The sequence below is a fragment of the Echinops telfairi genome, unplaced genomic scaffold, assembly GCF_000313985.2.
Source record: "Echinops telfairi isolate 266 unplaced genomic scaffold, ASM31398v2 ScPeMD7_23;HRSCAF=83, whole genome shotgun sequence".
Lineage (NCBI taxonomy): Eukaryota > Metazoa > Chordata > Mammalia > Afrosoricida > Tenrecidae > Echinops > Echinops telfairi.
The window spans coordinates 69,953,678-69,968,738 of NW_022103920.1; positions in this window are offsets into that span (position 1 = coordinate 69,953,678).

A 15,061-nucleotide genomic window follows, 5' to 3' on the forward strand; every position below is an offset into this window, starting at 1 on the left:
CATTTCTGAAAATATATTTGGATATGTAAATTTGCAAATCATCTAGTAGTGATTGAGCATGTAAGTCCATATAAAAATGCAGAAGCAGGCTTCCTATGAAATCCTGTGTTTAAACAAAACAGCCATGAGGCCTTGGATCAGTTATTTAACCCTGTATGTCACAAACCCTTAATTTGTAGAATGAGAATTTAGAAGAGCACCCATCTCACAGGAATGATATAAAGATTAAATGAGACCATAGAAAGCTTAAAAAACCAAACCAAGCATGCTTTCTTGTGAAACATGCTCCCGACAGGGAGAGACCAATTGTGGCAGCTCAGATGGCTGCTCATGAACCTGTAAGATATTAATCGCTACTCACATCTGCGCAATGTAGAACATTGTCTTTGCAGCTATGTGTGTCACTAGATCTTGGTTGCCTTGAGACTCTAGCCTTGATCTCCCGGCGTCAGTGACTCAGGCCCTTAGGATGTTTTTTTACGCTCAAGAAGCATTTGTAACATTACCTCCTGTGTGCTCTTCCACCTTCATGGTATATTTTCAGCAAAGATAAATATACTTATACAAGTACTCTCTGTCAAATCTCTATGTGTTTGCAGGTATACTCCCACTCAACCTTCCACACCTGTTGAGCCTGCATTTCTATCTAGACCTCACCAAATTCACTACCATTGAGACTATTCTGGCTCATAGCAGTCTTAGAGGACATAGTACAATTTCCCCTGTGGGTTTCTGAGATTGTTAATCTTTACAAAATTAAAATGTCCCATCTTTCTCACATGGAGTGGCTGGTGGTTTAGAACTACTGAACTTGTGGTTAACAGCTCAATGACCCTTATATGTGGTAGAATAGACAACTATAAGTGTAGGTACTAGTGACTTTTGTGAGCCCAAATAGAAACTCACAGGAGGTGACTAGTTTCAGACATAGCTATGTCATAGGGTAGCTCATTCAGAAGAGTGTTTTCCAAGCAGTCCATTTATGTAGATCCCACTCTAGGTAGCTGGGCACAGAGAAGGGCTACATGGGCCGTTTATAAAGGACAGCATTTTTTCTAGATTGTGACCAGGAGGAGAGAGGAATGGACTGATACAATATGCAAGGCTTTGTGCAGATTCCTGAGCTGATGGCTTGTACCCAATGATCTGGCCCCAGGTGGCTAGGAATATTTTGACCTGGCTCAGTGTGGCCAGGAATGAAGTTTGGTCTGTCTCTAGCATCTACTTAACTAGAGTCAGAGGGGAGGTGACATAAAAGTTGCTGATGCTAAGGAATGGAGATGTGGGAAGGTGAAGTTTGGCTCCATTTCCTCATGGCAACTGGATCTATTCTGGTTAATATCATGCAGCTATTAAATAAGGTAGAGTTTTCTTGTCTTTCCCTTTTATCAATTGTATTAGATGTTAGCCCAGTCATGGTTAAGTTTATTCAGACTCTTGGCAAATCCATATGGACTTCAGTTTACCTGGGCACCATACGTTTTTCAATGGCTAATTTCTCAGAATCAAATTACCTGGACTTTCTTTCAAGCTTTTCTGGGTGAACACTAGTCTCCAATTTTTAGTTTAACTGATGGATGTATTTACTGTTTGCACCCCTAAGGATTCACAGTCTGGATGAATATCAAGTTCACTCCAGGAATCTTTTAAAATATGGCTTTCTAAACAAAATCCCACCTCTACTGACTCCGAATCTCTAGTGATAGAACTCACAATCCATGTGTGATTCTGCCATGCAGGCATACGGAGAATTGACGCAAGCCCTTCCACCGCCACTGACTGACAGTGAAACCCACAGAGCTGCTCCTGTGGGTTTCCTAGACTAATTCTTTATGGGACTAGAAAACCTCATCTTTCTCCCATGGAATAGCTGGTAGTTTCAAACTGTTGACCTTGTGGTTAGTGGTCCAATGCATAACCACCGAGCCACCAGTGATCCTGGCACTCAAGCCTAGTAGTTAATATATTAGCTATAAATTGATGTTGATAGAGAAGTTTAGAAAGGAAAAAAAAAAGACCATGCTATGTAGGTAATATAGTAGAACTTCCAGGATAACAACATACTAAGAAGAAGGAATAGACTGTCCACTTCAGAGGAATTAGCCACGGAAAATCTTATGAATAGCAGCGGTACATTGTCAAATATAGAACACATGAATAACAGCATAGTATTGTCAGAGATGGTGCCAGACGATGAGCCCTTTGGGAAGAAGGGATTCAAAATATGAGGAAGAGCTGCCTTCTCTAGAGTTTGATTTAATGATGTGGATGGAATGAAGCCTTTGGGGTTTTCACTTGCTGAAGGAGCTTGAGAAGAAACAGCTTCAAACATCTGTTTATAATTGGGACATGTAATGTAAAAGTATGAATATAGGAAATTTGAAGTTCTCATAAATGAAATGGAAAGCATAAAGATAGATATCCTACATGTTTGTGAGCTTAAACAGACTAGTATTGGCGTTTATCATCAAAAAGGACATTCTAGGGTCTATCTTTAAGTATAGTGCTGCCTGTGATAGGAATAATATCTCTCTGCATATCAGGAAATCAAGTCAATACAACTATTACTCAAATTTTTAACCAATCCCTAAAGCTAAAGGTGCCAAAATTGAAGAAATTGCTAACCTCTTCCATCTGAGAGTGATCAAACATGCAATTAAGATGCATTGATAATTATTGGATATTGGTATTGGATATTGGAATGCAAAAGGTGCAAGCACAGAGGAAGAGGCAGCACAGCCTTGATAATAGAAATGAAAGTGCAGATTGCATGATAGAATTTTGCTAGACCAATGACTTCTTCATTGCAAATACCTTTGTTTGACAACACAAACGGCAGCTATATATGTGTACTCCCCTGGTGGAATACACAGAAAACAAACTGTCTACATATGTGAGAAGAGAGCATGGGAAAGTTCACTGTAGCAACAGTTCAATGAGGCCAGTGACCAAATGTGAAAAGACCATTAATTGCTCATATATAGGTTGAGGTTGAAGCTGCAGAATATTAAAAGAAGTGGATGAGGGCCAAAATATGACCTTGGGTATATCCCATCTGAATGTCATGAACATCTCAAGGACAGATTTGATTCCCTAAACAGACAAAAATGTGGTTCAGGACTTTGTCTTGGATCCACAATCAATGCTCATGGAAGCAGCAGCCAAGAGATAAAATAACACATTGCATTGGATAAACCTGCTGCTCCAGGTCTCTTTGAAGTGTTGAAACGCAAGGATGTTATTTTGAGGACTAAGGAGTTCCTGACTGAAGCCATGGCATTTCCAATGGCCATACATACATGTGAAAGTTGGACATTGAACAAGGAAAACTGAAGAAATATCAATCCATTTAAATCATGATGCTGACAAGTAATATTTAAAAAGTACCACAGATTGCCAAAACTACAAAGAAATGGAAGAAGCACAACTAGAATGCTCCTTAGAAGCCAAGATGGCAAGTATTTGTGTCACACACGCTGGACATATTGTCCATGGAGACCAGTCCCTGGAAAGAGACGCTGTGTTCGGTGAAGTAAAGGGTCAGCGGCGGAGAGGAAGACTGGGAAATATGAAAGAGGGGTAATCATCCCAATATAAAGGTCAGGGAAGCTTTCCTAGAAAATCACAAAAGCTAAGTAAAATCTAATCAGTGGGTTAGAGGGAAACAGCTTAAGAAATAGCAGAGTCATGCAGCACCTTACCATATATCCCACCAAACTCCCTTTCCTTGAATTGATACCAATTCATCATGACCCTGTAGGACAGAGAGAAAAACTATTCCATGGGCTTTCCAAATGTGTACATCTTGTCAAAAGCCGAACACTTCTTTCTTCCCCAACGTAGCTGGTAGATTCCAACCCTAACCTTTCAGTGAGCAAAGGCCTACCTGACAGCACCCCCTGGTTTCCTTCCTTTCATCTCTCTCTCTCTCATCTATCTATTATCTATCATCTATCTACCTATCTACCTATCTATCTACCTACCTATCTATCTATCTATCTATCTATCTATCTATCTATCTATCTATCATCTATCTATCTATCATCAGATAGATATATATCCTAAAATTGCTACCAAATATAAACAGTTCACACTTATTTAAGAAATGTTTCTAACCATTTTCTTCAAAATATTATATTAAACATCTCTCTCTCTCTTCCTACCTTCTAGCTAGTTCTACAAATCTTCAGTCCATTTATTCTCAGAGGTTTTATTAGCTCCGCTGCAGGCTAGATTTGTATCTTAAGGAGAAACCTGGGTCTGCTGCTTTTCTCTTATTCCTTCTCCTTTTCCTAGTTCCAACTTCTTGGAGTGTGGGATAAGAAGGAACTTTGGGGAAAGCAGGGGTTATTTTACATGACTGGTTTTCTGTTTGTGCACCTGATCTCAGTCTGCTTGGGGCTTCTGTTTTGCTCTCGCCCCGTCTACATCTGGCACTCTGTAATGGGCTGGTTGCTGCTCAGGTGATGTGCTCGGTCTTCTCAGGGTAGGGTTTGCTTTGCATCAGCTGCTTCCATGTGGCAGCTGCGACTTTCTCCAGCCTTCATGCAGTCCTGGGTGGGATTGGTTTTCTACTCTTCTGCTTTTGGGGAAAAAAAACCCCCAACAACCAAGTTTTTCCCCGCTCCTCTAACTTTAATGATTATTCACAGGGCAGTAGGTTCACAGTGATTCCCCTCTTCTTTGAATCATTGTCCCCCTTATGTTCCTTAATTTCCTCACCATGATTTTGTCTTTGGCTACTGGCGTTGTCTACTTAATGGGTCTGCTGCCTCCATGAATTACTGGTCATGTATTGAGTACCAGCTTTATTTTCATATATTCATATTTTCATATATATATATATATTCCTAAATTTAATGGACAAAGCGAAAGAAATTCTAGCTGCTTTTCTCATCGTTTTTCACTCTTTCTTTTTCTTTGAACATTTTATTGTATTTTAGGGAAAGCTCACACAAAAAATGAGTCTACCATTCAAAAATGCACTCACACATCGTTTCATGAAATTGGTTCCTACCTTTAGAGGGTGTCAGCCCTCTCTCCAGTCCCACCCTGCTCACGTTTGTTCTTTTCTCTTGACAGCTGCAACATGAGCTAGTTTGTAGTTTATAGGCCACCAGCTGGGGTGGGTGGGGTGAAGTGGGGTGGGGCGGCTAGTCTGCTTTTTATATTCACTGTGATCTCAAGTGCTCCTCTTAAAACTCATTTTCAATTTGACTTTGGGGATGGAAACAGTACCATAAACACTGTACTTCACAAGTAGCTCCTTTGTTTGATCTCGTTCTCTCCTCTCCACCCCAGATCCACATGGCTCTCTTGTGCCCTGTTTATGTAGACTGTAGACAGAGGGTAGTTGGCGTACTAGCATCATGCTGCCACTTCTTAATAAAACCTTGGAATATTACTGGTTGTTTCTTTTAGAATGTAAGCCATTCTCTTTACAATCTATGTTTCTTTGAACTATGTTTTGAGCCTTGGCTAAAATTCCAGGATAACAGGAAATGATTCATTCAACTCTGTTACTAAATTTAACTCCAAAACAAACAGTATGATTATTGTAAAAAGCTATTTAAGGATCTTCACACAGAAGGCATTATCTCCAGTACCACAGCGATATTGTTCCTTCTCAAGGAAACTACCTACATTTGAAAATAAGTCAGTTGATTGGAGGGAAAACTAGTCATGAACAAGCTTAGAAAGCCATCCGTAGGGCCAGCAGAAAACCACTGGAAAGACGATTAGCCTGGGAGCTGGTGTATTAGTCTTGGTTCATTACTCAGGAGGCTAGGCACAAGTCACTGGACCTCATTGATCTTATGGTATTTATCTGTAAGTTAAGCAGTTTAGACCAGGTGATCTTCAAGTGCTATAATTCTATGGCTCATGTTTATGCTTCTAATAGTTTTCAAATGAAATGTAAGCTTCATTAACGTTTGCATCTTAAGGGAAATTTTTGTATCCTTTCAAAGTTGGAATTAATCATATTGATTTGCTTAAACTTGGAATTTAGTTGTTCCAGGGCAGATTTCAGTAATCCTTACAAAATACAGAGACATTAAATGAATGCTCACCAAATGGCATTAAAGAGCTAAAACACTGTTGAGAGCTGACTGACCTATGCACAGGGGCTAACTAGACAATAAGAAAATGTCACTTTTTAGTTAATTAGCAAGTGATCACTAAGAGTTCCTAAAAATCAATTGAGTTAAAAGAATGCATCAGAGTCGTGCCAATTTTTATATATCTATCCTTAATTTTATCTCCATATACTATACACTCACACACACATATTAGTATAATCAATACTCTCATCTATCATTTATTGACATGGTTAATTTCCAAAGACCAAGGCCCTTTTTCAAAAATTGACATTATGGGAAAATGGAGGATGACCACATCAAAGCACAAAATGGAGGATGTTTTACATACATGTTTTACAAACATATATAAGTTTACATACATACACAAAAAACAATTTTCATTATTATATACCTGCCACATTGTATTGTTACATAGCTGAAAAATGACAGAATCATAGTGTGTCCAAGTTGACACATAGCTTAACCATTATAGCCAAGGCTACTTTTGCTCACTTATCAGCATTCACAGACTGCTGGATGTATGTCTTTAATGTGTGAACTAGAAGGTTGGTTCACGGTTGTGTTTTTCTAATATTAGGTAACTAGAAAGTTATTACGTGAGGAGTAGGTATATATGTGTGTATGTGTGCGCATTTATATGTATAGGATTGACCAATATATAGATATATATTGGTTGATATAAAAGGGAAAGAAGGGACTCCTAGGTGGTTTTCAGTTCATGCACACACGGTTTATTACATAAATAAGACATATTTAAACATAGACAATTTCTCTCAGTAGTCCACTTGCCTTAGCCTTGTTAAGATGCTGTCAAATAAATGACCCAAATGAAAGCCACTTCAAATTGTGGCTCAAGGATGCCCCAACTGCTGCTGTGACTGATGTACATGGAAAAGCACAGCATTCTTAGGGGAAGGGTTACGAATTTGGAAACACTGCCTTCAGAAGTGGACGATAAGACAAAAACAACTCTACATTTTGATATTCTTAAAAAAAAATAAAGGTTTTTATGATTTTGTTATAATACTTTCATACTTGTTTGTGTTTGTAATTGCATTAACTCATTCATAAAATGTACTAAATGTTTATTGAGCAATAATACCAAATACTGAGCTTTGTTCTCTCTATGAGAACACAATTTAAGTTAAAAAATGCATATATATACACATATATATGTGTATATATATATGAATATATATATATAGAGAGAGAGGGAGAGAAAGAGAGAGTTTTAATAAGCAATAAACACCATTAAATAGGTAAGAAATTAGATAAATGATAAGGAAAAATAAATTAGGTAAGGAAAATATAAATAGAAAGGTTTTACATTTTATATAGAGTAATATGAGTCACTGAAACTGTAACATTTAAGTCAAATCTCAAAAGAAGTATGAATGTAAACTAGGGGGATACACAGTGAAAAAGTATTCACAAGGCTTGTTTTCTCACAAAGTATTTACAAAGTGTGTTGTTCCCAGGAGTCTGAGCAAACTCAGTGGCATGTAAAATAATACATGCTGGACACATGGCGATGAAAGATGATGACACCCTAGATTAGATCCTAGAATTCCTAAATGTGAAATATAGTTTGTAATTCCTTACTCATGTTTCTCAGTTCTCATTTCCATGTTTGATTTGGGTGATTTACACTAAGTCCTGCAGGTTTAATTTAAAAACTGCCGTTGTTGTCAAGTCCTGCTGGCTCGCCCATCACTGCAGCCATTCTGTCCATCCATCCCATCTAGTCTTCCTCTTCTACTCAGATCCTTTACCTTATCAAGCCCCTTGTCTCTTTCCCATGGTTAGTCTCTCCTGACAATAGATCCACAGTATGGGAGACACGTTTTGACATCCTTAATTCTAGGAGCATTCTGGCTGTACTTCTTTAGAGACAGATTTGTTAATTTTTCTGGAAGTCCATGGTAATTTTCATATTCTTTTTCAACACTGAATGACAAATGCATAATTTCCATTGTGGTTTTCCTTATTCAATTTCCAACTTTTGCATACATATGAGGCAATTGAGAATACCATGGCTAGCTAGGGTCAGGTGCACCCTAGTCTTTAAAGTGACATATTTGCTCATTCACACCTTAAAGAGATCTTGTGCACCTGTTTTACCCAATGGAATACTTGGGTTTTTAAAAAATTATTTTTAATTACTGCTTCCATGAGCATTGGCTGTAGATCCAAATAAAACGATAACCTTCACAACGTCGATATTTTATCCATGTGTCATGATGTTGTCTATTGATATAGTTTTGAGGGTTTTTAAAAAAATATTGAGTTGCAATCCATACTGAAGGAGCAGTTATAAAATTTTTATCAGTAAGTGATTCAAGTCTTCCTTGTTTTCAACTAGCAAGGTTGTATTATCTGCATATCTCAGGTTTTTTATAAAGTTTCTTCAAACCTCATGTGGATTTCTTTATAAGGTCAGCTTATCTGAGTGCTCAGTAAGAGTATTTAAGAAAAAAATTAAAATTAGACAGAAAATTAATAAAATTTAACTGATGAAACCAGACAGTGCCTTCTGAAATCAAAGCTGTTTTAAGTTTTCGTCGGGGGAGAGACATCTTTGACTTGGCACTACTAACTTTGAAATTTCAAGCAGAGAATGTTATTGTTATATGCCATTGACTCAGTTCCTTATTAAGTGCATGGAATAGAATGAGAGCTAGTTCACTTTCTGGATTAAACATAATCCTGCTAGATGTGCTTTACACAATTGATCTATGTATTGTGATGAATTGTATGAGCCCCAATAAATTGATAAAAAAACAACACAAAAACAAAAAACCAAACAAACAAACAAAAAAAACACAATCCTGCATCATCGTCTGGAAAAATACACACACACACACACACACACACACACATACACACACACACTATCCCACTACTCTTTTGCTGTCACTGTTATACAAGTTCAGTAACAGAGCCCTTCCCAGCAGTACTTGAACCATTATGAGCAAGAAGACTTTTCTTTGGCTTTAAAATGATCGTTGTGGGACCACAGAACAGATTTAAAATAAAATTTAAAAGATTTTTCAGGCAATGCCCCTATCAGTAACCACAGTGACTTTGCTGCACGGGACTGCAGACCAGTGAGTGTGGCTGGCCGTTACTGGAGACTAGGCAGGAAGCACCTGGTTTCTGTAGATTACAGTAAAAGTAGGAAATAAGCAAAGCTAATGTTAATTCTTTCCCAGTTTACAGGGAGCCTTTAAAATGTTTCCGTCGGTTTTGATTTTATGAAAGGTGGCTCTGAGCTGTGTAAGTTCAGTCTGCGTATGATTGCAGTTGTTCGGTGCTGTGGAGAGGCTCCAACTTACGCGGTCATCTCTGTGAGCTGCAAGATGAAAGCACTCGCGTGTTTCCACTTCCCGGAGCAGCGGGGTTCACATGGAATTTAGCGGCCTTTTCTCGAGGCCATGCAATAAAAAGCAAAGCTTGCATTTCTTTCGTGGGACACATGTTTTTTCAAGCTGAGAGTGTGGTTCGGTGCCATGGAATCCTCTCCAACTCATAGCAACTGTGTGTCCAACAGAAAGGAACATCGCCTGGCCCTGTGCCGTCTTCACGATTGCTCTTACGTTGGAGCCCTTCGAGGCAGCCACGGGTCAGTTTATCTTGTCAAAGGGTTCCTCTTTTTCCTGTCCCTCTGCATTAGCAAGCATGATGGCCTTCTCCCGAGACTGACGGTTCCTGAGCACAGTATGAGAATTTCAGAGTCTCTTCCTACATCCACACCGAACTTTTCTTTCTTTCCCGTCCTTTTAAATAGCTTTTGCTTCTCCCTGTATGACATTCTTGATGTCATCCCCTAGCTCCTCAGATATTCTGTTACTAATGCTCAATCCATCAGATCTGTTTATGAGACGTGCTCTGAACTCAGATGAGGTAGACTGACTCTCATGGACTTGTTTTCATTCTCTTCAACTTCAACCTGAACGTACAAATGAGCAATGGATGATATTAATAATTATCACCATGTCTTGATTGCATATTTGATTAATTTTAGACTGAAGATATTGGTAGAATTCTTCAATTCTTTCACCACTAGCTTTTTGGTTGGTGCATAAATAGGAATAATAGTTGTATTGATTTGATTTCTTTGAAGACAGATAGATATAATGCTATCAGGGACAGCATTGCCCTTCAGAATAGTATTCTTTCTGACTATGAATTCAAGCCATTCCTCTTGATTCATTCTCACCATCAAGCCATATGATGTTCTAATTCAAAACGGCCACACCATTTCATTTCACTAACGCCTAAATGTCTTTAAATTTTATTTTTACAATTTCCAATTTACATAGTTTCATATTTCATAAATCCCAAGTTCCGATTATTAGTTGAGGTGTTTGCAGCTCTTCCTTCTCATTTTGATTTGTGTTCCATCAGCAAATGAAGGTCCCAAAGAGCCTTTGCTCCTGTGAGCTTTGCTCCATTCAGTTCATTGTGGTCGACTCTACTTTGAGAAGGAAGCTCTTCCTCAGTCATACTTTGAGTGCTGCCCAACCCGAGGGGCTCATCTTCTGGCACTGTCTCCAACTATGTGCTTAATCTTTTTATGAGGGGTTTGTTACCTGACAATGTTTCAATTATGTCAAGGTTTTCAGTGGCTAGTTCTTCAAAAATGGACAGCCTTTTCCTTCTTTGTTGTTTGTTCTTAGTCTGGAAACTCTTGAAAGCTGTTCACTTTGGGGGACCCTGCTGGCACTGGAAACACTGATGACTTTGCTTCCAGCATCATAGCAACACCCAAGACAACCCAGGAAGACACACTGACGGACAGGTAATCAGAGCATAGAAACTTCAATACAAAAACCAACTTGCTTCTCTCATCAACAGTGCTTCATGACAAACATCCCCTTCCTTCTTGAAAACCTTATATTACTTGATTTACTAGTTGCAAATGTATCTCTGTTCTTCTGCCTCATTGTCCATTCTTTTTCCATCTACTTTGCTAATTGCTCATCTCCTCAATGTTTCAACTTTCAAGTGTCCTCAGTATTTGGAGCTTCTTTGTTTTTTCTGCTGATACTAATTTTGTGAATGATAACTCTTCTTCAATGTCTTTAAATACCTTTAACACATACTTGACAATTACAAAATCTGACCCCCTTTTTGAACTCTGGAGTTACAGTTCTTGCTCAGGGCTTCTATATGAAAGTCTAATAGGCATCTCATATTTACCAGGTTTAAAATCAAATTTCTGTCATCCCTCCAACACTTGTTCCACACAATCTCTTTTTCAGAAGATAAAAACTCTATTATTCTAGTCACTCAGGCAAATAAATAAGTAAGATTCATACTATATCTGTCAATCCACATGAAGTCAGCAAGCAATTACTATTAACTTTAATATTAAAAAATTTCTGTATTCTGATCACTTTTCTCAACCTTTACCACACTATCCTTGTATCCAGTATCCATTATCTCACATAAAGGATTGCTGCAAGAAAACCGAGTTTGTACTTTAATCCAGATATCCTGATTTTTCATACAGGGGTCAGTCCATGCAACAAGAAAAGATCATATCAAGTTTTAATACCATGGCCTCTCTGTACTGGAGTTGTCTGGAAAGGGCATGGGATAGTTTAAAAACAAAGTATGAGCCCTCAATAAAATGATTTATTATTAAAAAAACCCCACACTCTCACTAGATAATATATATATCCTTCTCTCTTTAGACAAAAATTTTTTTAATAGATTCCAAAGATCTGAAACATGGCAAGAAAAGACACAAACGGCCGTGTTTCTTTGTTTTCATAAAGAAAAGAATATTTCTTTTAAGTTACAGTGCTTGATATAAATAGTGTCAGAGATCAGAATTTAGACTATCTTGCTAAGGTGGTTATACTTCTCAGAATTCATCTGACGTAAACTTTCTTGGAGAACAAAAATTAGGAAAAGAAAAAGTGAATTAGGACTGGAAGATATGCCCAGTTTTCCCTGCATTCGCAAGTGAGGAGAATTCAGACAGCTGAAGTATTTGGAGAATTCAACTGCCTGGGTTTATGGGCATTAAACCTAAGCCCCCTCCTGCCACCACCCTTTAAGCAACATCCAGCCCATACATGCACACAAAATGTGACCCTAAAGATGTGTATAACAGCTGTGGAAATATACACTCAAAGTGAAAGTAAAAAAATATGAATGTTTTCATGTTTCATTTGCTCACTTGTTTGTTTTGTTTTACTTTCAAGGTACCCAGTATTTTGCTTCCTTTTATGTATATTAAAAATTATCCTCAGAGTATTCATATGTATATAAATCCTATGTCTGAGGAACACTTAGGAAGTCACAGTTTACTATAGCTATATTTCTGTAGCAAATATTTATCCATAACAAATTTTAAATTATTTAACATTTCTAACATTAGTACATCTCTTTTCTCATTTTCAGCAAGTCATAATTATGCTGAGGTTGGCTGGGTACTGGAAAAATGTTGTTCAATCTGGTTGGGCTTTCCTGTCCCAAATAAACAAAGGGAAAAAGGCAATCTGTTGATCAAAGTCAAGTTTTAATCGTTTTTTATTATCTATACTCAGTATGTTTTTCACTTGGGAGACTGTATTTTTTTTTTGTTCTCAATGATTACAAATATAAAGGGGAGTTAAATTTTTATGAAAATATGGAATTAAGAGATAATATAATTCTCCCAAAGACATTTTGGAAGGCACCTTATATAGTCATTATGTAAATGAGAGTTTAAAAAAAGTCATTATTTTTCCTCTTATTCTTTCCTGTCACTTTTAATTCTTATCAAAGTCTGATTAGATTTGCAGAAGGGAAACTAGAAATACACTAGCATTTATGAAATTCCTACCCCGTGTAGTTCTCTGTATTGGACTATTTCTACGCACGTAACCCTTCAACAATTGAGGACATTGCTCTTACCATTTTTATTTGTTATCTGTTGGAGTGGAGTCTTTGAAAGTGCAAAGTCTTACAGCTAGTAAGTGGCAGATTCTATGTGCTCACTGTGGCCTGCCATGTTCAGCACAGCAGGTTCAGAGATGATGGGGAAGCAGGAACATTATACGCCCCCATTATCTAGCTCATTCTCCAGGGGGAATTATCAACAGAGTTCCCTCTGATATTTAGTAAATGAGACTAAAAAGTAAGCCTAAGATTAGTGAGGATGAAGAACATTTTCCCTGCTCTATCAGAGAGCTTTGAAAAGCTTATGGAAAAATGCCATTCTCTTTTATTCTTCCTCCTATTTATCTCTACATTATATTTTACATTTGCAGAAACAAATAATAATTTCCATTCATATATAAGGGAGCTCAAAAGTTTATGGAAAAAATCCATTGTCTTTTCATTCCATTTTCCCCTACAAACTTATTGAAATTGAAGCACTCTCATAATGTTGCCCTCATCTTCTCTCTTTGCTATCGAAATTGGAAATGTGTGTATATATATATATATATATATACATTTGTTGGGTCCAGTGAATCATTGGATTTAAATCAGCCAACTCTGTAAAGTCTCTAAATTGTGCTGTACTTTTCTTCCTGTTTTTGCCTTTTGTTCCATTAGGCTCTTCAGTTGTGTAAGTAATAGGATTATGTAATTTTTCTACTGCACTTCAGCTTTTAGTTTATCACTTCCTATTATAGTCATGCATTCCAAGTGAGCTGCCCATTCATGAAATTATTAGCAGACACAGATATGAAGCGTTGCCTTCATACTGAGGTAATCAACTACAGTATCCATTAGACTCACTGCTGAAAGCACTTAAGGAGGGTCATTACAGAAAACGGGGCCTGAAGCGTCCCAGTGACAGAAGTTCTGTTTTCTCCTTCTATAAGTATCGTGCATTCTTCTAATGCTATCCTCTACCCACTGAGGCTTGTTCCAGAGTCAGTTACTGAAGAATTTTGGCATCTTGTGAAGAAAATGTCTGGAGAAAAAATTAGAAAAATAATATTCTTGAATCTGCCTGAATATTTCATTATACTGTATATAAATATTTCCCAAGAATTTAGATATTGTCATAGATATTTGTGTTTAGTCTTCTATATATTTTCCCAATAGCTACTTGGGAGTTTTTGGCCAATGTAGGCAATAATCATTATTAAAAGCAAGACAAAGAAAACTTTGTCTTTTAATCATTATTAAAAGCAAGACAAACTCACTAGAACTTTAGCTTCCTACGTTTTGGCTAGACACCATGTTTTCTGAATCTAAGACTATATTCTCTGCAGTGTATTTATTTTTAACTGAATATGGAAATGTAAAAAATATGGACTTCATACTGTTTTAAATAGCAGCCCCTATATGAAGGACAGGCAATTATAGCTGCTTTCTCTAGACTTCAGCTTGACAAGGAGACTAGCTGACCCTTCGATGACGGAGAAGAAAGAATGAGAGATTTCATCATTTGCTACATGCCGTGGTTTTCTGAAGCAGAGGAGACAATTGATTCAGAATCCGGAGAATATAAATGTTTTTTTTGGCAACAAATATTAACATTTTATAAATGCTAATCTTTATAAAATGAAGAATATTTTAAAAGTTAAAATAAACCCCCTTTTTAACAAATAGTGAAGCCCAAATTAGCCCAGATTAGCAGGAGAGATGGTCCTTGGCTTTCAATAGCATCTTATGGTTTCTGCATATACTATGTTTTCGTAAGTGTAATATTATTATACAGAAATATCCTAAAGTGATCTGCCTATAGGTGTCAGAATGAAGTTTGTATGAACTTTTTCTGCTCGTTTCAGAATTCTAGCCTTGATTCTGAGTATTCTTTCAAGGTTTTTCCCCCGTGTCTAAGGTTCTGCTACTCTACTTTCATGTTTAGATTCATTACTTGTTCCAACACATTTTGTGCCACATTACCTTCACAAGGAAAAAAAAGTGGATTCCCCCCTCCTGCTTTTAAAAAAATAGTTTTATTGGCTATTTTGACTTACTGTTCAACAGTACAGGGGGGAGTTGTG